Genomic DNA, 26,549 nt, shown 5'->3' with positions numbered 1-26,549 from the left:
TAAAACTTGTATGGCAAATGCAACTTATTATTTGTTTATTTACCAGTGACAATATTATGTGGGTGAGTCGTATGTACAATGTTGTGCACTTTGATCAGGAGGTACGTTCTCCTCTGTCAGCTATGAAACACATGCTGAAAAGCGATGATATTTTATTGTAGACCAACCATAGATTCAATATCAATTATTTACTTTAATTATTTAATAATGATGCCAAAGTAATAAACCAACAAAAGAGTACAATAAAAAAAAATTCAGAGTCAGGAAAAGCAGGAAAGAACCATTAGTCAAATAGTGAGGTCTGGCAGGCTGCCTGGTATCCACTTCAGCCATTTTACTTGGTGTTCTATACATACTGCATCATTTATGGAACCATCCTCAGGATAAGACGGAAAGGCGATGAAAGAGGCAGAGGGTAGGAGAAACACAAAAATATCTCTTGCTAATTATCAGTGTGTTGAAAGGATAAATAGCACAATTATAAAATGAAAGTGGAATCATGAAGAAAATGCGACCAATGTTGATATTCTAGTACTTTTTGATTGAGACTGAAGTTGCATGTTATTAACTTCCCTTAAGGAATATAAGAAAATATAGGTAACCACCATAACCTTCCCCCCACCCACCACCTCCACCCAAAGCCCTCTGTGGTATCCATCCAGTCTATTTTTGCTCTCTTCTGTCTTCCCAGATATGTCTGAAGAAATCCCACTTCCCCTTGATTTAAAACCCCTCAGTTGCTCCACAGAGTACTGTAAACAGTTCCAGGACCCTTAATCTAAGAAATGATGTTCTGGCATTGCAAAGAGTTCAGCAGGGCTTTAGAAAAAGATCCCGGGGATGAAGTGGCTAATGTGTGAGGATCATTTGATAGCTCTGGGCCTGTACTTCCTGGAGCTTAGAAGAATAAATGGGGGAAACTCATTGAAACCTTCGAATATAGAGTGGACACAGAAAGGATGTTTCCGATAGTGAGGAAGTTTAGGATCGAGAGCACAGAGTGACATTCCTTTAGAACAGAGATGAGAAAGAAGTGCTTCACTGCCACAGACAACTGTGGAGACAAGTTATTGGGTATATTAAAGCAGAGATTGATAGATTGTTGATTAGTAAGGTGTCAAATGTTACGAGGAGAAATCAGAAGAATAGGCTTGAGAGGGTAATAAATTAGCCATGATGAAATGGCAGAGCAGACTCAATAGGCTGCATATGTTCTTATGGTTAGCAGTCTGCAATTCTTAACTGGAACTCAGGTAATGTCTCATAATTATTTTACTCTCGAATCTGCAATCCTTGTTCAATTGTTTCTTCTTTCCAGTGTTAATAGTCAGAATCCATTCCTATCCCATTCTTCCTACTGGCATATGAACACTTGCATCCTCTTGTCTCCACCATCTTTATGACCATCAACATTTTGTATGATTTACCTTTGCAATCTTTCTGTTGAATGGGTGACTGATTCCGTTGGAAGTTATTGTACCACATTAATAAATAAGTGTTCACATTATCATCTCATTTCTGCAGCAACTTATTGGGGTAATTGCAAAGCAAAAGATCCTTATGTCAGTTAACAGAAAATCTAGAACACTTGTTAACTGCATAAATGAGTTAATCTTCCTATATTTGTAATTTTACAATAATTCGCAAATAAACAGTGGGTATGATATGACACCACCTGCTTATAAATTTAAATTTTGAAATATATACAATCAAGTTCTACTTCATGGTCAAAATCATTATTCTCCATCTCAGAATCCTCATCATTGTTTAGATGTGGTTCTGTTGCTGTTCTCCAGCAATCCCAACCTCCAGGATATCCACATCCTCTCCTTTCCTTTTGTTCATTCTCTTAATTAATCAGCTATTGGTGACCATACTGCCAGTTGTCCTCCCTATAATTTTCTACCTTTCTACTTCTCTTTTCTCCTTTAAAGCGCTCCTTAAAACCTGTCTACCCAACCACCCTTTTGGTCACCCATCCTATTATCTTCAAACATAGCTGAGGCTCAGATTCAGTTGGCTCACGCTTTTGTTACAGAAATGGGACATGGGGCATTACATTGTTGTTGCAAAGAGGCTACAGAGGGTGGGGTTGTGCTGTCCAAAAGGCTGTCAGATATGACATCAAAATCATAATTTTCATTGACTTAGCTCTTGTAACATGGTGCCAAAGGCTTCTCAAAGTTTCAGGCATGGACAAAAACCTGAACTAAAATATGAAAGCTGAGAAGTTAGCACAAGACATGTGTGTTATTAAACAGAAGGGGAAAGGGAAGAATAAGAGGGGACTACTGTTAAGTCATTCAGGATTCTGGATTCAGGATGGTCATGAGTGCTGAGAAAAGATTGAATAAGTGTAGAAATTACGATATTGAGGCTTTGGCCTAGGATATTGGAAAGAGAGGAGTGAAGAGCGAGTCAGCTATATGGGAAAGATACACCAGGTTTTACAAAAATGGGTATCAAGTTTAAAATTAAAAAAAAACTAGTGGAGGAATTCAATGGGTTAGGTAGCATCTGTGAAGGGAAGTGGACAGTTAACATTTCAGGTTGAGACACTTCACCTGAAATGTCTTTTGTCTATTTCCCTTCACAGATATTACTGACCCATGGATTTCCTCTAGCCATTTGCATTTTTTGCTCCAGATTCTAGCATCTGAATTTTCTGATTCTCCATATTAATTTTAAAATACGTGATGTTGGAGAATGAAGAGCCAATGCAGATCGGTAAAGCTTAGGACACAGAGACACAGGGTTCAGCAGATGCTGTTATCTGGAACAACAAAAAAAAACAGCTGGAGAAATTCTGTGGGTTGAGCTGTATCTGTGGGGATAAAGGAATTGTTGACATTCCAGTTTTTAGACACTGTGTCAGGACCGAGAGTGAAGAAGGAAGGTCGGACAATTAAAGAGGATATGGGGAGGGATGAGACAAGGGCCAATAGGTGATAGGTGGATTGAGGAGGGGTGAAGGATGTTGGTGGGGATGAGGAGTTGGATCAATGATGCTGGGAGGCAGAGGCAGGTGGGTGACAGATGAAATAGGATAAATTGGGAGATGAGCTGAGAGATTTGAATGCCCTGGAATTTTCAGACATTGTAGGATTGGAAGCCAGTCAGGAGAACCAAGCATAGTTAGGTCCAAATGAAAAGGAATGGATGGGGAGATGAATAGCCAGTGTATGGAAATAAGCGTTGAAATGAATAATGTGAAGATATGTCCATGTGGTCCTGTGATGGAGTGGATAAGAGACTCAAAGCTCATTTCTGCATATATATGTATAGAAAATAATTTTCCTGCTGGGTGAGAGAGAGGCATCTATGCAAGGCAGGAGCCATTTGAAAAGAACAATTCCTGTCAGGAGTGAGTTATACTTGAGCCAGTATAAAGAAGGAAGGTGTAAGCGGAACAGCCATTGTCAGAGTGAGCCAGTGTTAGAGGGGGAGGCTTTGGCTCAGCGGGCTGGGTATGCACAGGTGCGGGTTCTAAGGAGGTTTCTAGTATTTTTCCTCTTTCTTTATCGATTAGCACATAGCTGGTGTGCTGAGAATGAGTCCAGGGGTACTGCTATGTCCTTTATGCCAGATAACAAAGAGAGAGTTTATAATAGAGGAAGAATGAGTGGGAAAATCAACATAAGACAACTAAAAAAATCCTTAAGAAGGTAAAGATGGAATCCAAAAGTAAGCTAGACAACAATATTTAAACGCAAACCACACTCAGGTTGGAGGAACAACACCTTATATTCCGTCTGGGTAGCCTCCAACCTGATGGCATGAACATTGACTTCTCTAACTTCCGCTAGGCCCCACCTCCCCCTCGTACCCCATCTGTTACTCATTTTTATGCACACATTCTTTCTCTCACTCTCCTTTTTCTCCCTCTGTCCCTCTGAATATACCTCTTGCCCATCCTCTGGGTCACCCCCCCCCCCATCTTTCTTCCCGGACCTCCTGTCCCATGATCCTCTCGTATCCCCTTTTGCCTATCACCTGTCCAGCTCTTGGCTCTATCCCTCCCCCTCCTGTCTTCTCCTATCAATTTGCATCTCCACCTCCCCCTCCAGCTTTCAAATCCCTTACTCACTCTTCCTTCAGTTAGTCCTGACGAAGGGTCTCGGCCTGAAACGTCGACTGCGCCTCTTCCTATAGATGCTGCTTGGCCTGCTGCGTTCACCAGCAACTTTGATGTGTGTTGGTTAGACAATAATATTAATGAGGATACCAAAAGTTCCTTCAGATACATAAAGAGAGGTGAGAGTGAATATCGGACAATTGGAAAATGATAGTGGAGAGGTAGTAAAAGGGGACAACAAAACAACGGATGAACTGAATAAGTATTTGCATCAGTCTTTACAGAGAAAGACACTAGCAGTATGGTGGAATTTCCAGGTTTCAGAGGGCATGAAGTGAGTTAAATTACATAGAAACATAGAAAACCTACAGCACAATACAGGCCCTTCGGCCCATAAAGCTGTGCTGAACATGTCCTTACCTGAGAAATTACCTAGGGTTACCCATAGCACTCTATTTTCCTAAGCTCCATGTACCTGTCCAGGAGACTCTTAAAAGACCCTATCGTATCTGCCTCCACCACCGTTGCCGGCAGCCCATTCCATACACTCACCACTCTTTGCATTAAAATCTTACCCCTGACATCTTCTCTGTACCTACTTCCAAGCACCTTAAAACTGTGCCCTCTAGTGCTAGCCATTCCAGCCCTGGGAAAAAGCCTCTCGCTATCCACATGATCAATGCCTCTTATCATCTTATACACCTCTATCAGGTCACCTCTCATCCTCCGTCGCTCCAAGGAAAAAAGGGCTGAGTTCACTCAACCTATTCTCATAAGGCATGCTCCCCAATCCAGGCAACATCCTTGTAAATCTCCTCTGCACCTTTTCTATGATTTTCACATCCTTCCTATGGTGAGGCGACCAGAACTGAGCACAGTACTCCAAGTGGGGTCTGCCCAGGGTCCAGTATAGCTGCAACATTACCTCTCAGCTCCCAAACTCAATCTCACGATTGATGAAGGCCAGTGCATCGTATGCTTTCTTAACCACAGAGTCAACCTGCACAGCAGCTTTGAGTGTCCTATGGACTCAGACCCCAAGATCCCTCTGATCCTCCACACTGCCAAGAGTCTTACCATTAATACTATATTCTGTCATCATATTTGACCTACCAAAATGAACCACCTGAGGCTTATCTGGGTTGAACTATCTAGTTACAATAACTAAAGAAAAGGTTCTTGGGAATTTGAAAGGTCTGAAGGTAGAGAGTCACCTGGACCAGTGTACACCCCAGGGTTCTGAAAGAGATGGTTGAAGAAATCATGGAAGCATTAGTAATGATCTTTCAAGAATCACTAGATTCTGGAATGGTTCCAGAAGACTGGAAAATGGCAAATGTCACTCCACTCTTCAAGAAGGGAGAGAGGCAGAAGAAAGGAAACTATAGTCCAGTTAGTCTGACCTCAGTGGTTGGGAAGATGTTGAAGTTGATTATTAAGGATGAGGTCTCAGCGTACTTGCGGGCACATGATAAAATAGGCCATAATCAACATGGTTTCCTCAAGGGAAAATCTTCCCTGTCAAACCTGTTGGAATTCTTTGAAGAAATAACAAGCAGGATAGACAAAGGAGAATTGGTTGATATTGTGTACTTGGATTTTCAGAATGCCTTTGACAAGGTGCCATGCATGAGGCTGTTTAACAAGCTACGAGCCCATGGTATTACAGGAAAGATTCTAGCATGGATAAAGCAGGAGGCAAAGAGTGGGAATGAAGGGATACATTTCTAGCTGGCTGATAACTTTGTTGCAAACTTTGTAGATGAGGGGTAGGTAGGTTGAGGAAGTAGACAGGCTACCGAAGGACTTAGGCAGATTAGAAGAATGGGCAAAGAAATGGCAGATGGAACATAGTGTCGGGAGTTGCATGATCTTCCACATTGGTAGAGGAAATGAAAAGGTTGGCTATTTTCTAAATGGAGAGAAAATACAAAAAACTGAGGTAGAAAGAGACTTGGGAGTCCATGTGCAGGATTCCTTAAAGGTTAGTTTGCAAGTTGAGTCTGTGATGAGGAAGGCAAATGCAATGATAACATGATATAAATGCAAGAATGCAAAGTTGAAACATTTTAAAGCACTAGTGAGGCCTCACTTGGAGAATTGTGAGCAGGTTTGGGCTCGTTATCTTAGAAAGGATGTGATGAAACTGGAGAGGGTTCAAAGGAGGTTTACAAAAATGACTCCAGGGTTGAATGGTTTGTAATATGAAGAGCATTTGATGGTTCTGGGCCCGTATTCACTAGAGTTCAGAAGAATGAGAGGTGACCTCATTGAAATCTATTGAATGGTGAAAGGCCTTGTTAGAGTGGATATGGAGAGGATGTTTCCTATGGTGGGAGCGTTTAGCACCGGAGGACACAGCCTCAGAATAGAGGGGCATCATTTGAGTACAGAGATGAGGAGGAATTTCTTTAGCCAGAAAGTAGTAATTCTGTGGAATTCCTTGTCACCTGCAGCTGTGGTGGACATCTTTATGTATATTTAAGACAGAGGTTGACAGATTCTTGATTGGTCAGGGCATGAAGGGATATGGGGAGAAGGCAGGAGATTAGAGCTGAAAATAAAATTGGATCGGCCATGATAAAATGGCAGAGTAGACTCAAAGAGCCAGATGGTCTAATTCTGCTTCTGTATCTTATGGTCTTATGTTTGAACTCTAGGAGACCTCAAGTCTCCCTGATAACTACATCTGCATGAACTGCGTCAAACTGAAGCCTCTTAGAGACTGTGTGAAGGAACCGGAGCTGTAGTTCGATAAGGGAGAATGAGGAGGTGATAGATGGGAGCTAAAGGTAGGTAGTCGCCCCAAAGATGCAGATGGCAGGTACCTGAGTGACTGACAGAAGAGAGAAAGGGAATAGGTGTTAGCACTTTGGATACTGTAGGGATTGGGGGCGCGGGGGAACGACCTGCCAGGAGGAAGCCACAGTGACCGGGTGTCAAGCACTGATGTCCAGAAGGGGAGGGGAGGGGGAGAAGAAGGGTGCTGTAGTGATAGGGGATTTCATAGTTAGAGGAGTAGACAAGAGATTCTGTGGACATGGAAAAGTTACTCAGATGACATTTTGCCTCCCAGGTGACAGGATCAAGGATGTCTCAGATTGGGTCCACAGCATTCTGAAGTGGGAAGGTAACCAGCCAGAAGTGATGGGAACTGAGTAGAAAATTGAAAAGCAGGACTTGCAGAGCAGTAATCTCTGGATCGCTGCAGGTGCCACACACCAGTGGAGGTAAGAATAGTTCGATTTGGCAGATGAATGTGTGGCTGACATATTGGTGCAGGGGGCAATGTTTAAAATTTAAAATTTCTGAATCATTTAGATCTCTTTTAGGTATGACCAGGAAAAAACATGGGTTACATGTGAGCTTCAGAGAGGCCAATATTCTTGCAGTAGGTTTACTAGAGCTGTTGGGGAGGGTTTAAACTAATTTGGCAAGAGCATGGGAGATGGAGTGATTGGCGTGAGGATGGGGAAATTGGTATACAAATAAATGCAGTGTGTAGTGAGACTGTGGAAGGACAGGCAAATGATAGGACAAAACTGCAATCAGTGAGCTTAGTTGAAGTGTATCATCAGGACAAAATCAAAAAGGGTGGGGAATACAGGACAGAAGGCGTTATATTTAAGTGCACCCAATAAGGTAGATAATCTAGTGCAGTTTGAGATTGTCAGGTACTGTATGATATATGGACACATCTGAGTCATGGCTGAATGAGGATCATATTTGAGAGCTTAACATCCAAGGATACATATTGTATTGAAAGGATAGGCAGATAGAGAGAGGAAATGGGATGGCTCTGTTGGCAAAAAATGAAATCAAATCCTTCGAAAGAGGTGACATAGGATCGGAAGATGTAGAATCTTTGTGAGTAGAGTTAAGAAACTGCAAGGGTAAAAAGACTTTGATGGGAAATATATACAGACCTCTAAATAGTAGCTAGGATGTGGGATGCAAATTGCAATGGGAGATACAAAAGGAATGTGAAAAGGGTAATATTCCAATAGTGATGGGGGATATCAATTTGTAGGCAGATTGGGAAAATCAAGTTGGTGCTGGATCCCAAGAGAGGGAATTTGTCGAATGCCTATGAGGTGGCTTTATAGAGCAGCCTGTGGTTGAGCCCACTAGGGGAAAGGCAATTCTGGATTGGGTGTTGTGCAATGAACCAGATTTGATTAAGGAGCTAAAGGTAAAGCTAGAGGTAAAGGAGACAGTGATTATGTGATAGAATTCACCCTGTAGGTGAGAGGGAGAAGATAAAGTTTGACATATCAGTATTCCAGTGGAGTAAAGGGAATTAAAGAGGCATGAGAGAGGAGCTGGCCAAAGTTGATTGGAAGGGGTCACTATCAATGATGATGGCAGAACTGCAGAGGCTGCAGTTACAGGGGGCAATCGGGAAGGCAGAGGATGCATACATTCCAAAGATGAAGAAGTATTCAAAAGGGAGGACGAGGCAACTGTGGCTAACAAGAGTAATCAAAGACAAATGAAGGGGCATTTAAGAAAGCAAAAATTGGTGGAAAGTTAGAGGATTGGGAAGCTTTTAAAAGCCAGGAGATGGAAATTTTAAAAAGCTATAAGGAGAGAAAAGATGAATTATGAAGCTAAACAGGCCAAAAACTTAAAGGAGTATACCAAAAGTTATTTTTTCAAACATATAAAGAGTAAGAGACATGAAGATGCGTATTGAACCATTGGAAAATGATGCTGGGGTGGAAGTGATGGGGGACAAAGAAATGGTGGAGGAACTTAATAAGTGAATTGCTTCAGTCTTCACTGTGGAAGACACTAGCAAGATGCCAGACCTTTGAGAGTGTTAGGGGGCCGAAGGGCAGTTTCTATTACTAAAGAAAAGATGCTTAGGAAGCTGAAAGGTCTGAAGGTGGGTAAGTCACCTGGACCAGATGTATTACATCCCAGGGTTCTGAAAGAAGTAGCTGAAAAAATTGTGGGGACAATCTAATAATATTTCATGAATCACTAGATTCTCGGATGCTTCTGGAAGAGCGGAAATTTGCAAATGTCACTCCACTCCACTCCACAGGGAGTAAGGCAGAAGAAAGGAAATTGTAGATCAGTTAGTCTGAATTCAGTGGTTGGGAAGATGCTGGAGTCCATTATTTAGGATGAGGTTTTGGGGTACTTGGAGGACATGATAAAATAGGCCAGAGTCAGCATGGTTTCCTCAAAGGGAAATCTTGTCTGACAAATCTGTTGCAATTCTTTGTGGAAATAGCAGACAGGATAGACAAAGGAGAGTCAGCGGATGTTGTTTACTTGAATTTTCAGAAGGCCGTTGACAAGGTGCCACTCATGAGGCTGCTTAACAGGATGAGAGCCTATAGTAATATGGGAACTATATTCACATGGCTGGAAGATTGACTGATTGGCCGGAAGAAAGGAGTGAGAATAAAGGGGGCTGTCGGAGACTAGTGGTGTTCAGCAGTGTTCAGTGATGGCAGATTATATATCAATGATCTGAATAACGAAATTGATGCCTTTGTGGCCATGTTTAATTATGATACAAAGACAGGTGAAGGGGCAGGCAGTGTTGTAGAAGCAGGGAAGCTGCAGGACTTGGGTAGATTGGGAGAATGGGCAAAGAAGTGGCTAATGAAATATATTGTAAGGAAGTGTATGGTCATACACTTTTGTAGAAAAGTGCATAATCAGTTTTCTAAATTGGGAGAAAATTCAAAAATCAGAGGTGCAAAGGGATGTGGGAGTCCTTGTCATAGAAAAGTACAACACAGAAACAGTCCCTTTGGCCTATTTTGTACATGCCAAATCATTCAAACTGCGTACTCCCATTGACCTGCATCTGGACCATATCCCTCCATAACATCTGCTCTACAGTCTCCATCAGCACAGGCTCTGTGCTTAGCCCCATGCTCTGCTCACTTTACTCTTACAACTGTGATGCTATGCTCAGCTCCAATGCCATACTTAAGATTGCTGATGAATTCAATATTGTTGGCCAAATCAAAGGTGGTGATGAATTGGCATATAAGTGGGAGATTGAAAATCTGGTTGAATTGGTGCAACAACATTAGCCTCTCACTCAAGACCAAGGAGCTGATTATTGACTTCAAATTTTGCAAATTCAAAAGAAAGAAAAATAATAAATAAATAAGCAATAAATATCGAGAATATGAAATGAAGAGTCCTTGAAAGTGAGTCACTTCGTACGTTATGGGAACAGGTCAGTGATGGGGGGAGTGAAGTTGAGAGAAGTTATTCCTTCTGATTCAAGAGCCTGATGGTTGAGGGGTAATAACTCTTCCTGAACCTGGTAGTATGAGTCCTGAGTCTCTTATACCTTCTTTCTGATGGCAGCAGTGAGAAGAGAGCATGTCCTGGGTGGCAGACGTCCCAGATATTGGATACTGCTTTCCTGTGACAAGTTTCAATGTTGATGTGCTCAATGGTGGGGAGGGCTTTACCCATGATGGACTGGTCCCTATCCAGTACTTTTTGTGGGATATTCCATTCAAGGGCTTTAGTGTTTCCATACCAGGCTGTGATACAGCCAATCAATATACACTCCACATCACATCTATAGAAGTTTGTCAAAGATTTAGATGTCATGCCAGATCTTTGCAAACCTCTAAGGAAGTAAAGGCACTGTTGTACTTTTGTTTCGTTATTGTATTTCCATAATGGACCCAGGACAGATCCTCTGAAATTAAGACACCAACGAATTTAAAGTTGCTTGCCCTCTCCACCTCTGAACTCCTTGAGGAGTAGCTCATGGATCTCCGATTTCCTCCTCCTGAAGTCAATAATCAGCTCATTGGTCTTGCTGAGATTGAGTAAGAGGCTGAGTAAGATGAATGAGACTCAAACCACCAGGTTCAGGAACAGTTATTACCTCTCAATCACCAGGTTCTTGAACCAAAGATGATAACTTCACTCACTCCATCACTGAACTGTTACCACAGGTTTTGGACTCACTTCCAAGGACTCATGATTTTGATTAATTATTGATTAATTATTTATTATTTACTTTTTGCTTTTGTATTTTCACGGTTTCTTGCCTTTTCTATATTGGTTATTTATTTGTTCCATTGGGTGCAGTTTATTCTATTGTGTTTCTTGGATTTACTGTGTATGCCCACAAGAAAAGAAATCTCAAGGTTGTATACAGTGACATATATGTACTTTAATAATAAATTTACTTTAAACTTTTAACTTTTTACTTAAAACAGAGTTTGATAGGAGAAGGCAGGAGTATTGATTTGGGAAGGTTAATAAATCAGCCATGATGGAATGACAGGACAGACTTGATGGGTTCAATGGCCTAATTCTGCTCCTATGTCTTATGGTCTTATGGCTTAACCCAAAGTAAATGGTTAAGTTAATGCTGCTTCATTTGCAAAGTTAAATACAGAGGGCACTTAAATAAATTGCAGTTTTGCAATGAGGCTTCATTATTTTTAATTATTTGTATCTGGGACAACTGTTACTCCCAACATTATAAATAGTGTGAGCACATCTATTTTGCATTTAGAAAAGATCATTTCTCAACTTGGTTCCCCTGCAAACTGCAATTTCAGCACTAGCCTATCGTCATTTATTTAACTGATTTACCAAGAGCATTGTGGCTGCTGTACACATCATTTACAAAAGCACTGTAGATACTTGCTAAACTATTCAAACAGGGCCTCCCAAGCCAAGCTTCTACCACCAAGAAGCACAAGGGCACCAACACTTTATAATTTACACAATAACTTGGGTTGGAAATATAGTCACTCCTTCATCGTCACTGAATGAAAACTCAGAAACTTTCTGCCCAGTAACATTGCAAAACCTCAATGAGCATTTCGAAAGGTAATGCCAGAGCACTCTTCAAAGGCAGCCACGATACCAGCTACATTCATTTCCCAGATATGGATAATGCAATCTTGATCTAGTATTTCAACATTAACATGGACACATTGGACTTTATACAGCAAAAGGCACGACAAAGATACACCTGCTGTTTGCCTACCACCGAAAGAGTTCCATGCAGATAACGTCTCTTTGGCCCTCCACTCATCGGGACAGTAAAGGCATCTACTTCAGACTATTGTTTATTGACTATAGCTTTGTCTTCAATACTATAACACAAGCAAACTTATCACCTAGGTCTGGGACTCAAAACCTCCCTTTGCAACTCGATCGTCGACTTCCTAATCAACTGACCACAATCAGTAAATATAGGCAGCAACAGCTCTGTTATGATTATTCCCAACATTGGAGCCTCACAAGGTTGCATCCTCAGCCCTCTACTTCCTACACACTCAGTCTGGTGTGGCCTAATTCTGCTCCAACTACATCTAACAAGTTTGCATATTATACCACCATAGTGGGCCATATCTCAGATAAAGATGAGTCAAAGTACAGAAGGAGGTAGAATGACTAGTGTCATAGTATCTTGACAACCATTCCCTCAATGTCTGCAAAACTACACAGCTGGTCCTTGACTTTAGGAATGGAGATGGTGTAATTACTCCTGTTTATTTCAACAGTACAGAGGTTAGAGTATTAAGGGGTTCACGTTCCTAGGAGTAAACATCACCATTAGCCCTTCTTTGTTCCAACCACATTGAAAAAACAGCCAAGGAACTCACCAATTTTTATCGATGTACCATAGAAAGTATCACATACAGATGCATCACGACTTGGTGTAGCGACAGATCTGCTAAAAGTGCAAGAAACTGCAGATCTATGGACTCAACTCAGCACATTATGGAAACCAACCTCCTCCTATGGACTCTGTCTGCACTTCTCACTATCTTGTTAAAGTAGCTGGCATAATCAAAGAACCCACCAACACCAGACATCCTCTCTGCACCCCTTTTCCCATCAGGCAGAAGATACAAGTGACTGGAAGTACAAACGTACATACCATCAATCTCACAAACAGTTTCTACCCCACTGTTATAAAACTAATGAACAGTTCCCTAGTATGATAAGATAGATTCTTGATCTCACAATCTACCTCATTATTACCATGTATCTTATTGTCTACCTGCAATGCAGTTTCGCTGTAACTCTAACACTTTATTCTGCACTCTATTATTGTTTTGCCTTGTAGTACCTCAACACATTGTTGTAATGCATTTGTATGAACAGTTTGCAACAAAAGTTTTTCACAGTACCTGGATGTATGAGACAACAATAAACCAGTTTAGTCTTCATGATGCATTCATCCCTTGCAATTGTTTGAGTCATCTTAATCCAGTACCATTCAAAACCCTTTCAGCTTTTCAAGGCATGCTGGAATTTTTCTTTTATTCAAGGTTTGTATAGCTCTATATGGTTGGGGTTGGAATATATCTGCCTTATACCATTCAGCTAGAATTAACATGTTGTTCATCTCTCCTGTAATCTATCCTCCCAGGGAGTGAGTTCTGCTGCAGTTGAGAATGTCAGAGACTGCACATTATTTGCAGATGGTATGCTTGTGGACATTTATTACTGATGCCTTCTGCTGCCCAACCTCAGTGTTGGTTTAAGAAATTTAGCTTGCAGCTGGTTTTCATGTCACTTAAATGAATTTGACTTCTTGTCAGATACATGGTTTTCAGATAGTCTCTGAGGCTTAATTTCTGCTGTTTATCTCTGTGACTCTGTCATGAATGGTGCCCTTTCCTATCTTCATAAATATTTATTTCCAGATGGCCTTTATTTACATGGGACTTATTTTTGTGCAGCTCCTCTTTCACAGTTACAAATGTCATTGGAAAGGTGTTCAACATCAAGCAGACTTTTTAAAATCCACATCTTATCAATCCCTTCCAATGCACTTCATCCTTTCTGCACAGGTTCATGGATTTTTGCCCATCTGTTTCCACCACTACACCTGTAAGTCATTCAATGAACGTAAAGGGACATTAGTATTTTTCTGTGAGAATTGTTGATCTGCTATACAATAAGTCTTTCCACTTTTTGAGCCATTGCTGAAATCCTGTGCACGGCTTCATCGTTTTCAGCACTGATTTTTGCAATGGTAATTTCTGTGTCTTTCCCACCTCTACTGAATGGGATTGAATCCAGCAGTCTGCAGCCTGGCATTCTTCCCATGCAAAATCACACAAAACCATCAGCTTCACATCCTCCTCAAACTCTGCTGGCTTTCTGCAGCTCAGTGAGTGAAAGCTAGAGATTATATCAAGCCTAAAGTAAAATACTGTGAATGGACAACATCTAAACCAAATGCAAGAAATGCTGGGCATTCTTTGGTGCCATTAATTTATTCTTTACTGAAAATAATTTGAGTCATTATTCCTTATTTAATATTAGGATGTCTAGGATATTACCCTTTTGTAAATACTGAGGCAAAGTAACTATTCAACGTCCCAAGGAACTCAGTAAGTCAGGCAGCATCAATACAAAGGAATAAATAGTTGATATTTCAGGCCAAGACCCTTTATCAGAACAGGAAAGGAAAGGGGAAGAAGCCAGATTATCAGTTTTACAGGAACCATATGCCTCCTGATTCCACACTCTTTCTTCTAATAAAAGTGTAATTCCTGATTTGAGCTTGTTCATTTTCACAGCCTCTCATTATAGCTGTTTTATCATGTTGCTCAAAATGTCTCTCTCAATCTGTGCTTGCCCTTTTTTTTTGTGTTTTTGGATTTTATTCCTTTAATTGTATCCTGTCCTTTACCTTTCTGTCTCTCCTTTGTTATTTACTAATTGGCAAGTGGAACTCTTTCCTTTCAGCAGTGTCAGTTGGTTCTGTGTCATATTAAGTTCTTTGCTGATCTGCTTCCAAAAAAATCTATTTTTACCATTGACAAATTTGTCTGCTTTACAATGGTTTGTACTTACCTCATAACATTGAAGTCAAATCTTTACTGAAATCTGGAATCTTGGAAATAGATTTGATTTCTTCCTTTAAAATATTATATTGAACTTAAATATTTTATTATCATCCTTTGATAGTTTTTCCCTTATCATAGGGCTTACCAATCTATTCATTAAAATAAATATAATATGGCCTACCCCTTTGTTGGATGTGGGACATTGATTAGCTGAAGACTATACTGAACTCACTTGGGAGCTTCACTACCTTACTGATATGACCCAGTCTGCTTATCCAAGATTAATGAAAATTAATATCTATTAAATCCAATCTGCCTTCATAAAGTTTTTTCCCAGTTTCTATATTGATATTCTTTTGCTACTTTAGAATTGCTGTCAGGGGGCTGATATACAATTCAAGCTACAGTTGTAACCAGATTTCTTTTCCTCGACTCTATCACTAAAGTCTCCACTGACCGCCTGTCATGTATCAACTATTTTTCAGATTCCCTTTTGGCTTGGTGTTTGTTATCTGTTTGCGGAATCATTATTTTTTCCCATTTGCACACTTTAACCTGCACTTTACATTGGCCCATTACCCCACTTGATAGAAATATTCAACAGGAACTCCATGCAGGGCTTCAAAGGTAAAATTACATGAGATGGTAAAGCATAAGCTGTTTTATAATGAAGGACAACATTTGACCTATTGTCTCTATGTTGGTTCTCTGGCTACCCCTTTAGTCTCATTTCCTACTTTGCTTATTTCCCTTTGCAAGTTATTCTCCGCTACCATACCATCCTCCCCATTGGCTCCCTGTTCTGCTATAAACTTGCTGACTCCCACAGCTATCTTGACTATACCTCCTCCTATCAATCTGCTTTAAGGACACTGCCCCTTCTCTGTTTCTTCTTACCACAACACTAGGGCGGCATGGTATCATAATGGTTATCACAATACAGTACAGGTGACCCAGGTTCAATTCCTACCGTTGCCTGCAAGGAATTTATACATTCTCCCCATGATCGCATGAGTTTCCTTCAGGTGCTCGGTTTCCTCCCGCAGTCCAAAGGTAGATTAATTGGTTACTGTAAATTGTCCCATGATTAGGCTAGGGGTAAATTGGGCGATTGCTGGACCAGAAGGGCCTACTTCAGACTGTATCTCAATAAATAAGTAAATATCTGCTTTCAAAATGAAGCTTCATCTTTCCTGAAATGTTCTTCTTGAGAAAGCATGGCTTCCACCCTGCCATAGTTGATGGACCCCTCACAGGTATTTCTTCCATTTCTCTCATGTTTGCCTCAGGATTCACACCACTGGATTCAGGAACAGTTATTACAGCTCAACCATCAGGTTCCAGAACCAGAGGGGATAACTTCACTTAACTTCATTTGCCCTATCATTGAAATGTTCCCATAATCCAAAGACTCTTCATCTCATGTTCTTGATATTTATTGTTTCTTTAATATTATTTATTTATTTTTGCATTTTGCACAGTTTGGCGTCATTTGCACACCAGTTGAATACCCAAGTTGGTGGAGTATTTCATTGATTCTATTATAGTTATTATTCTATTATGGATTTATTGAATATGCCTGCAAGAAAATGAATCTCAGAGTTGTATATGGTGACATATATGTACTTTGATCATAAATTTACTTTGAACTTTGAACACGGAACAACCATCGAGTTGCCCTGGTCTTCATCTTCATCTTCGCTAGTCTCTGCATCTAGCACTTCTTCCCTCACAAACTCCAATGTGATCCAACCAACAGCCACATATTTGTCTCTCCCTCCCATTCTGCTATCCACAGTGACCTCTTTCTCCATGACTCCCTGGTTTTCCTATCCCTCCCCACTGACTGCTATCTGTCCCTTGGTACCCTCCCCTGAAAACCATAGAAATGCAGCAGTTGCCCCTACATGGCTTCCCTCCCTTGCACTATCTGTGGAGCTTAGAAATCCTTCCAGCAGAGGCAGAGAATTACATACACTTCCTCTAATCTCCTCTAGTGCAGTCAGTCAGTCTTGTGATGCGGCCTTCTCGACATTAGAAAGACCAAGTGTAGACATGGCAACCATTTTAAAGAGCTCCTGTACTCTGACTGAAATGATCATCCTGAGTTTCCAGTTTCAGTTCATTTCAATTCCCCTTCTCGTTGCTAAGTTGACATTTTTTATTGAAGACAGGTTAATATAGCAATGAGTTAAGGGAAAAAGCCTTTTCCACTGTCATGGTGAAGTCAAACAAACTCCAAGGGCAGTAGTTCATATTCCATCTGGGTAGCCTACAGCCCTATAGCAGGAACATAGAAATTTCCAGTTTCAGGAAACCTAATGCCCTCTCATGTTCAAAGAAGATACCTAGTTTAGTATCTATGCTAAAGGAATTTTGAATAATTAATTAAAGATTACATTGCTAAATATCAATCCAAAGGGGAATAACTGGAAGCAACCAAAGGAGGATGATGCGTGCCAAAGCTGATCATGTTTCTCATGGAAGTAATAGGTATGAAGGATGGGTGAAATATAACAGATAAAGTATACAGAATTTTCAGGGCGGTATCTGGAAAAACTTCAAACCAGCAATCCCAACGGAACTTCAAAATAAAGAGCATAATAAGAGCACATATAGGGACAAACTCCCTTTCCTCAAAAGTTGCAAACAGGTTAATTGGAGATTAATCCAACCTTTGAAGCTCATTAAACATGATTTTTTTTGTTTATTTATCATTGCCCTACTGCCACAAAATTAACAAATTTCGTGACATAAGCTGATGATATTAAACCTGATTCTGATAATCACAGAGGAGCTTACCAATCACCTGCCAGCCACAGTCTTGTCTCGTCTCATCTCTCTCTCTCTCTCTCCCCCCCCCCCCTTTATACTGCCTCTCTCCCTTCTCATTTCTGAGTCCTAAGTCACAGGATCAAAGTAAACTGCGGAGAGTTGTAATATTAGTTATCTCCATCATGGGCACTAGCCCCCATAGTATCCAAGACATCTTCAAGGAGCAATACCTCAAAAAGGCGGTATCCATCATTAAGGACCCCTACTACCCAGGACATACCCTCTTCTCATTGTTACCATCAAGAAAGAGGTACAGAAGCCTGAAGGCACACACTTAGTGATTTAGGAACAGTTTCATTCCTCTCTGCTATCCGATTGCTGAATAGACATTGAACTCATAAACACTACCTCATTTCTTTTTATTTCTGTTTTTGCACTATTTATTTAATTTAACTATTTAACACATATACAGAGCTAATTATCAAGAAGTATATAATACATTCATTATAATATTGTAATGTACACTCAGTGGCCACTTTATTAGGTACACCTGTACTCCAGCTCATTAATGCAAATATCTAAACAGCCAAACATGTGGCCGCAACTCAATGCATGCAGGTATGGTTGAGGTTTAAATGCTGTTTGGAATGGGAAAGAAATGAGGCGGGGTGGTTTGAGTATCTCAGGAATTGCTGAGTTCCAGGGATTTTCACACATAACACTCTCTAGAGTTTATAGAAAATGATGTAGGAAACAAAAAAAAAATCCAGTGAATGGTCATTCTGTGGGTGAAAATGTCTTATTAATGAGAGAGGTCAGAGGAGAATGGCCAGACCGGTTCAAGCTGACTGGAAGGCAACAGCAAATTAAATAGAACATCAGACCATAAGATCATAAGATATAGGAGCAGGTTTAGGCCATTTGACCCATCAAGTCTGTTCTGACATTTCATCATGGCTGATACAATTTTCCTCTCAGTTCCAATCTCCTGTCTTCTCCATGCCCTGACCAATCAAGAATCTATCAACCTCCACCTTAAATATACATAAAGACTTGGGCTTTCACAGATTCAGCACTCTCTGGCTAAAGAAATTCCTCCTCATCCCCATTCTAAGAGGATGCCCTTCTATTCTGAGGCTGTGTCATCTGGTCTTAGACTATCCCACCATAGTAAACATCCACTCTATCAAGGAATTTCACCATTCAATTAGGGCAACCCTCATTCTTCTGAATTCTAGTGAATACAGGCCCTGAGCCATCAAATGTTTTTCATATGACTAGCCATTCGATCCTGGAATCATTTTTGTGAAACTTCTTTGAAACCTGTCCAGTTTCAGTACATCCTTTCTAAAAGAAAGGGCACAAAGCTGCTCAGAATACTCTAAGTGAGGCCTCACCAGTGCTTTATAAAGTCTCAAGATTATATTTAACGCCAACAACAGGAATTCTGCAGATGCTGGAAATTCAAGCAACATACATCAAAGTTGCTGATGAACGCAGCAGGCCAAGCAGCATCTCTAGGAAGAGGTGCAGTCGACGTTTCAGGCCGAGACCCTTCGTCAGGACTAACTGAAGGAAGAGTGAGTAAGCCCTTTTATATTCATAAATAACCGCGTATTATAACTTTGCTGTGCAGAAGCGCATCTCTAAACACATAGCATGTCGAATCTTGAAGTGGATGGGCTACAGCAGCAGAAAAATATACAGTGACAGAGTGTCCACAACCCTCTTGGTAGAGAATTCCAGAGAATTATCATCTTAGTCCCAAATAGCTAAACCTTTTTCTAAGATTGTGACCATTGTTTTTTTGACAGCACAATCAAACTTTATCTCTGCACCTACCCTGCCCTGGTAAGAGCATTGCGAGTGTATGCAGCAATGTTGTCTCCATGCAGAAACTTGCTTACGAGTAGTGCAGGACAAGCATCCCAATTCCTGATGTTATACTTCAAGCACAATAGAGACGGATGTAAGAGAAGTGGTTACTGACCAAGCAGAACATCACAGTAGCACGGACATCCTAAATTCTACCCATATGTATGAAAGAATGAATGAATGAAATTTATTTCGGTCAGTACAAATATAACAAAAAACATCATTTTCAATGATAATTTCATAACAATGATTTCATAGGACAAAATTACAACAACAAACATAGATATACTTTAAAACAGACCAAAAGGGTGTAGGCTAAAGCTACAGCTTATTACACCTACCCCTCTTACATATACAACAATATATTTGGCATCAATCATCACATCAAAAACAAAAAAATTCATAATCTTTTAACACAAATTCCAATTCCAAATATTGTTTATTTACATTACTCCCATTCATTTTAAATCATGTATTTTATATTTGTTCATTAAATTATTTTTAAATAATTTTTTAAACTTCTTAAGTGTGGTGCATGTTTTTAAATTCTCACTACAACTGTCCCATAGATTCACCCCTCTGACTGAAATACAATGATTTTTTACATTTGTTCTTATCCTTTGTTGTTGAATTATCCATGTTCCTTCTCTAATCATGTTGACTTTCTGTCATTTTAAACAACCTTTGGATACTTTGTGGTAGCTGTCCATTTTTTACTTCATACATAATTTGTATTATTTTAAAATCTACAAAATCTCTGAATTTTAAAGTGTTTAATTGAATAAACATAGAAACATAGAAACATAGAAAATAGGTGCAGGAGTAGGCCATTCAGCCCTTCGAGCCTGCACCGCCATACAGTATGATCATGGCTGATCATCCAACTCAGAACCCTGTACCTGCCTTCTTTCCATACCCCCTGATCCCTTTAGCCACAAGGGCCACATCTAACTCCCTCTTAAATATAGCCAATGAACTGGCCTCAACTGTTTCCTGTGACAGACTATTCCACAGATTCACCACCCCCTGTGTGAAGACGTTTTTCCTCATCTCGGTCCTAAAAGGCTTCCCCCTTATCCCTAATCTGTGACCCCTCGTTCTGGACTTCCCCAATATCAGGAACTATCTTCTTGCATCTAGCTTGTCCAATCCCTTTAGAATTTTATATGTTTCTATAAGATCGCCCCCTCAATCTTCTAAATTCCAGACAGTATGAGCCTAGTCGATCCAATCTTTCATTATATGAAAGTCCTGCCATCCCAGGAATCAATCTGGTGAACCTTCTTTGTACTCCCTCTATGGCAAGAGTGTCTTTCCTCGGATTAGGGGACCAAAACTGCACACAATACTCCAGGTGTGGTCTCACCAAGACCTTGTACAACTGTGGTAATACTTCCCTGCTCCTGTACTCAAATCCTTTTGCTATGAATGCCAGCATACCATTTGCCTTTTTCACCGCCTGCTGTACCCACATACCCACTTTCAACGACTGCTGTACACTGACACCCAGGTCTCGTTGCACCTCCCCTTTTCCTAATCAGCCACCATTCAGATAATAATCTGTTTTCCTGTTTTTGCCACCAAAGTGGATAATCTCACATTTATCCACATTAAATTGCATCTGTCATGAATTTGCCCACTCATCTAACCTATCCAAGTCACCCTGCATCCTCTTAGCATCCTCCTTACAGCTAACACTGCCGCCCAGCTTCGTGTCATCCGCAAACTTGGAGATGCTCCATTTAATTCCCTCATCTAAATCATTAATATATACTGTAAACAACTGGGGTCCCAGCAGTGAGCCTTGCGGTACCCCACTAGTCACTGCCTGCCATTCTGAAAAGGTCCCGTTTATTCCCACTCTTTGCTTCCTGTCTGCCAACCAATTCTCTATCCACATCAATACCATACCCCCAATACCGTGGGCTTTAAGTTTGCACGATAATCTGTGTGGGACCTTGTCAAAAGCCTTTTGAAAATCCAAATATACCACATCCACTGGTTCTCCCCTATCCACTCTACTAGTTACATCCTCAAAAAATTCTATGAGATTCGTCAGACATGATTTTCCTTTCACAAATCCATGATGACTTTGTCCGATGATTTCACCGCTTTCCAAATGTGCTGTTATCACCTCTTTGATAACTGACTCTAGCATTTTCCTCACCACCGATGTTAGACTAACCGGTCTATAATTCCCCGGTTTCTCTCTCCCTCCTTTTTTAAAAAGCAGGGTTACATTAGCCACCCTCCAATCCTCAGGAACTAATCCAGAATCTAGAGTTTTGTAAAGCTATCACTAATGCATCCACTATTTCTAAATATAAATAGTGGATTGGTTGGCTCATAATAACTTGTCTTGTTTACAATTCGTAAGGCTTTCTTTTGGAGTAGAAAAATTGAATTTGTATTAGTTTTTTTAGAATTTGTAGAATTTAATAATAAGAAAAGTACAATTACTATGATGTGCCCTAGGACTTCCACTAGCCAGCAGGATCTAGAGCAGGGATTCCAAACTTGGGGTCCACAGACCCCCTACTTAATGGTATTGATCCATGGCATAAAAAGGATTGGGACCCCCTGATCTAGAGATCACTGAAAAATGTAAAAACAAAGCATTTTTGTAGTGCGTGATTTTCACATCGACAGTATTAATTAGTCTCCTTCAGTGACAGGGCTTCAATGAGTTAGCTGCTTCTAGGAGGGTTTCTTCAGACATTACTCCACTAAAAACGGAGCTGTACTAAGATCTTGTATTGGAGAATGAACTCGATGTGATGATCGAAGTTGCAGATGGGTAAATTTTTAGAAACAGTGAACATAATTCTACAAATTACTCTCACAGTATGTCAACCATTAACCCTCAGTCTCACTCTACAGATGTTATCTGATCTGCCAAGAATTTTAGGTTTCTAGCATCTCAGTGTTTTGGTTCTCCAGTGTATACCTTACAGTTCAAGTATTTTAATTCTCGTTTTTCCCTTCTTTCCTCAGCAAATAAATGAAAACAGATATGAACATCACTCAGAAGCAGAGAAACCTCAATAGACAAGCCCTCATGACCTTAGTATCTGATTTTTAAATGTCTCCAATTCAAATGACCTGAAAGGTTGAATCAGTTTTTGCTTCTGCGGATGCTGCCTGACTAGCCTATTCTTTTTTATCTTAACTCAGATTTCCAATCTCAGCAGCTTTCTGCTTCTTGATATATCAGCTGCTGAAAGAAAAGAGGTTTTTTATGGTTGTTCATAAAATATTAAACTGATATCATTTTTCCTGATAATGCTGACATCCAGCACTTTCTGGTTTTGTTCCATTATTCGAATCTAGCCATAGTATAACAACACGTAGCAATGACAATGCGCTGTAACTACAAGCTTTGCCTCGATGTCAGCCAAACAAAAAGTCTGGTCGTGGACTGAAGGGGAGTGACGTGCGCACTCATCTTTATATCAATGGTACTGAAATTGAGAGGGTTGACAGCTTCAAGCTGCTAGAAGTGAATAGCATGAATTGCCTGTCTTGGTCTAGCACATAGACACTATGGCCAAGAAAGCACACGAGCACTTCAATGTGCTCAGGAGGCTAAACAATTCCAGCATTTCCTCATTGGCACTAACCAATTTTTATAGAATGCATAAAATGCATCTTATCCAGATCTGTCCAAGACCACAGATTCTGCAGAGTTGTTTACACAGCTCGGGGCATCAAGTAAATCGACCTCCCCTCTGGATGAACTCCACTTCTTGCTGTCCCAGTAAAACAACCAACATAATCAAAGACCCCTCCCATCCTAGACATTCTGACTTCTTCCTCCTCCCATCAGAAGAGGATACAAAAGCCTGTAAGCACGTAGCACCAGGCTCCGGGATAGTTTCTATCCCACTGTTGTAAGCCTATTGAATGGACCTCTTGTCTGATAAAGTTGAACACTTGACCTCACAATCTACCTCATCATTGTTTTGCATGTTATTTCCAGCCTGCTTTGCATTTTCTTTGTAAGGGCAGCTCTTTATGAATCTCAAGATTGTTCTAGTATAAATATTGATAATAATTTTACTTTGACTTTGAACATTTTACATTCTGTAATTTTTATTGCTTTTACTACCTTGATGCGCTGTCATGATGAAATGATCTATATGGATGGCAGGTAAAATGAAATGCTCACTGTATGTTGGTATGTATGACAATAACAAACCAATTTAACCAATGTGTGAGTGTTTGGCAATATAGAGTCAGTGACCAAGACGTTACTTTTCAGATCGTCATTGAGATAATCACAAATATTTTTTTAAAAAGACAGCATTGAAAGATTGCAATTATTTTATTATAGCTGGGTAGAGCCTGTCTCTGAAGCCAAACACATTATGCATATGAATGAGTTTCGAGAGACATGAGCAGGCAGTGCTGCGTGATAAATGCCAGAGTTAAAATCTTTAGCCCTGGCTCAACAATTATGTTGCATTAAAATCATAAAATATAATGAGATTTGAAGCATTCACCAAACAATTACTGCTGAAACACAAAAAAAAACTACTGTATTGCTACATTTATCATATCCAGTTATAATTAAAAAGATTAGCTTCAAAATAAAGAGGCCGGAAAGGATTTGGGAGCTTACTGTCAGAGGTTGTTTCATGCACTTACCTGTGTGTGAATATGTGTAAAGTTGTTGTATTGTACTAAACATACAGAAGCATTTCAAGGCTTAATTTATCAGTTACCTCACTGGAATGATAACCAACGGCCTGGACTGTTCCATAGAACATATAACCAAGAGCAATACAGCACAGAAACAAACCCTCAGCCCACATTGTTGTGCCAGACTGATTAAACCAGTAATTAAAAGCCTACTAAACTACTCTCTTCGGCCTACACCAGTTCATATCCCTCCATTCTCTGCATATTCATGAGCCTACCCAAGAGCCACTTAAACTACTGATAAGTATGTGTTAATTTGGTGACTGCTGAATGACGTGCTCCTCTTGCTTATCCCTATTGCCCCCCTGAAGTTGGACATAAGCCATCTCCCTTTTAATGTACTTCTAATAAAGGGCTCTCATAAATCTGTGGGATTCTGAGTTCTAGATTACTACCCAGTGACAATAAAAGGCCAGTATTTTCAATCTGGGATGGTATATAGAAACATAGAAACATAGAAAATAGGTGCAGGAGTAGGCCATTCGGCCCTTCGAGCCTGCACCGCCATTTATTATGATCATGGCTGATCATCCAACTCAGAACCCAGCCTTCCCTCCATACCCCCTGACCCCTGTAGCCACAAGGGCCATATCTAACTTCCTTTTAAACATAGCTAATGAACTGGCCTCAACAGTTTGCTGTGGCAGAGAATTCCACAGATTCACCACTCTCTGTGTGAAGAAGTTTTTCCTAACCTCGGTCCTAAAAGGCTTCCCCTCTATCCTCAAACTGTGACCCCTCGTTCTAGACCTCCCCAACATCGGGAACAATCTTCCTGCATCTAGCCTGTCCAATCCCTTTAGGATCTTATACGTTTCAATCAGATCCCCCCTCAATCTTCTAAATTCCAACGAGTACAAGCCCAGTTCATCCAGTCTTTCTTCATATGAAAGACCTGCCATCCCAGGAATCAATCTGGTGAACCTTCTTTGTACTCCCTCTATGGCAAAGATGTCTTTCCTCAGATTAGGGGACCAAAACTGCACACAATACTCCAGGTGTGGTCTCACCAAGGCCTTGTACAACTGCAGTAGTACCTCCCTGCTCCTGTACTCGAATCCTCTCGCTATAAATGCCAGCATACCGTTCGCCTTTTTCACCGCCTGCTGTACCTGCATGCCCACTTTCAATGACTGGTGTATAATGACACCCAGGTCTCGTTGCACCTCCCCTTTTCCTAATCGGCCACCATTCAGATAATAATCTGTTTTCCTATTTTTGCCACCAAAGTGGATAACTTCACATTTATCCACATTAAATTGCATCTGCCATGAGTTTGCCCACTCACCCAACCTATCCAAGTCACCCTGCATCCTCTTAGCATCCTCCTCACTGCTAACACTGCCACCCAGCTTCTGAGTGGAGAAACTCTGCAGTAGACTTCTTGCTTTATTACGAGAGAGAAGGAGGGGGCGCTATGATCACAAATAATCGTTGAGATGGCATTTACTTAACAAAGATCAGTTATGAATAAACCAACATAAATTAAAATCTCACATAGTTCAATCAGTGCATTCATTCTGTGTGACAATTAGGAGTTTGATTTCAGCTTCTCATGAAAGTGTGCCTTGTCTTCACACACCGGATGGCTTAAGGTTCCAAGCCTCTGGTGCTTTTTAATTGTAGGATGTTTGTGTTAATTATTTTAAAGAGTTCAAATTAAGGATTGTTTTTCACTAATCACAGACCACGAAAACCTGAAACTACCAGGTGTGCGCAAGTTGAATCTACAAAACTAAGCCTGTTTTTCAAACTTGAACTTTTCTTCTCCAGCAGCGGTGAAGTCTTTCACTAAAATGACAGGGATTTAAGATGATTAAATTCTATTCTGAAGTTATGATTGAACAAAAACCATTGGCAGATTCTTAGAAAAAATCTCTTAAAACTTTGAAACAGAACATAAGAGAAAGATTCCATTCATATTTTCCAATCAGTTGGTTGAGACTCACATGAAAGAAGTTACTGTCCAGTTGAAAGCTGTTTCCTTTTTCCAAACATGTTACTTAATGTCAAGACATCTTTGCTTGTTGTTCTCATAACCCTTTCTAATCATTTCAACAAGATGAAATGTGTACACTATTTTATCAAAAATGAATGATCGAAGTGCTGTGCATGTTTTAACAAATATGGTAATATGCATCAACTTACTGACCTGCCAAACTGGAAATAAAGATCTTGTAAAGGATTACTCATTAGCAGTGAATTCATTGCCAGTAAATAGCTGCATTGTTCCTGAAATAAGAAAAAACTGAAAGGTGACAGGTAATTTTCTCCATCTAATTGCTTATTTCCCTTCCGCACAT

General features: G+C 40.3%; 1 long non-coding RNA gene across 1 annotated transcript; it reads left to right on the top strand.

Moving 5' to 3' along the window:
- The first annotated feature begins 362 nt into the window (after nt 1-362).
- LOC134343646 (uncharacterized) lies at nt 363-23,763 on the top strand. Its single transcript, XR_010017302.1, has 3 exons — nt 363-415; nt 19,113-19,250; nt 22,540-23,763. It is a non-coding gene; the product is annotated as an uncharacterized LOC134343646 (long non-coding RNA).
- Nucleotides 23,764-26,549: the final 2,786 nt, after the last annotated feature.

This window comes from Mobula hypostoma, chromosome 3 (assembly GCF_963921235.1).
Source record: "Mobula hypostoma chromosome 3, sMobHyp1.1, whole genome shotgun sequence".
NCBI classification, from domain to species: Eukaryota; Metazoa; Chordata; class Chondrichthyes; order Myliobatiformes; family Myliobatidae; genus Mobula; species Mobula hypostoma.
Note: the sequence above shows the minus strand (reverse complement) of the source record. Positions and strands in the feature narration are given on the sequence as shown.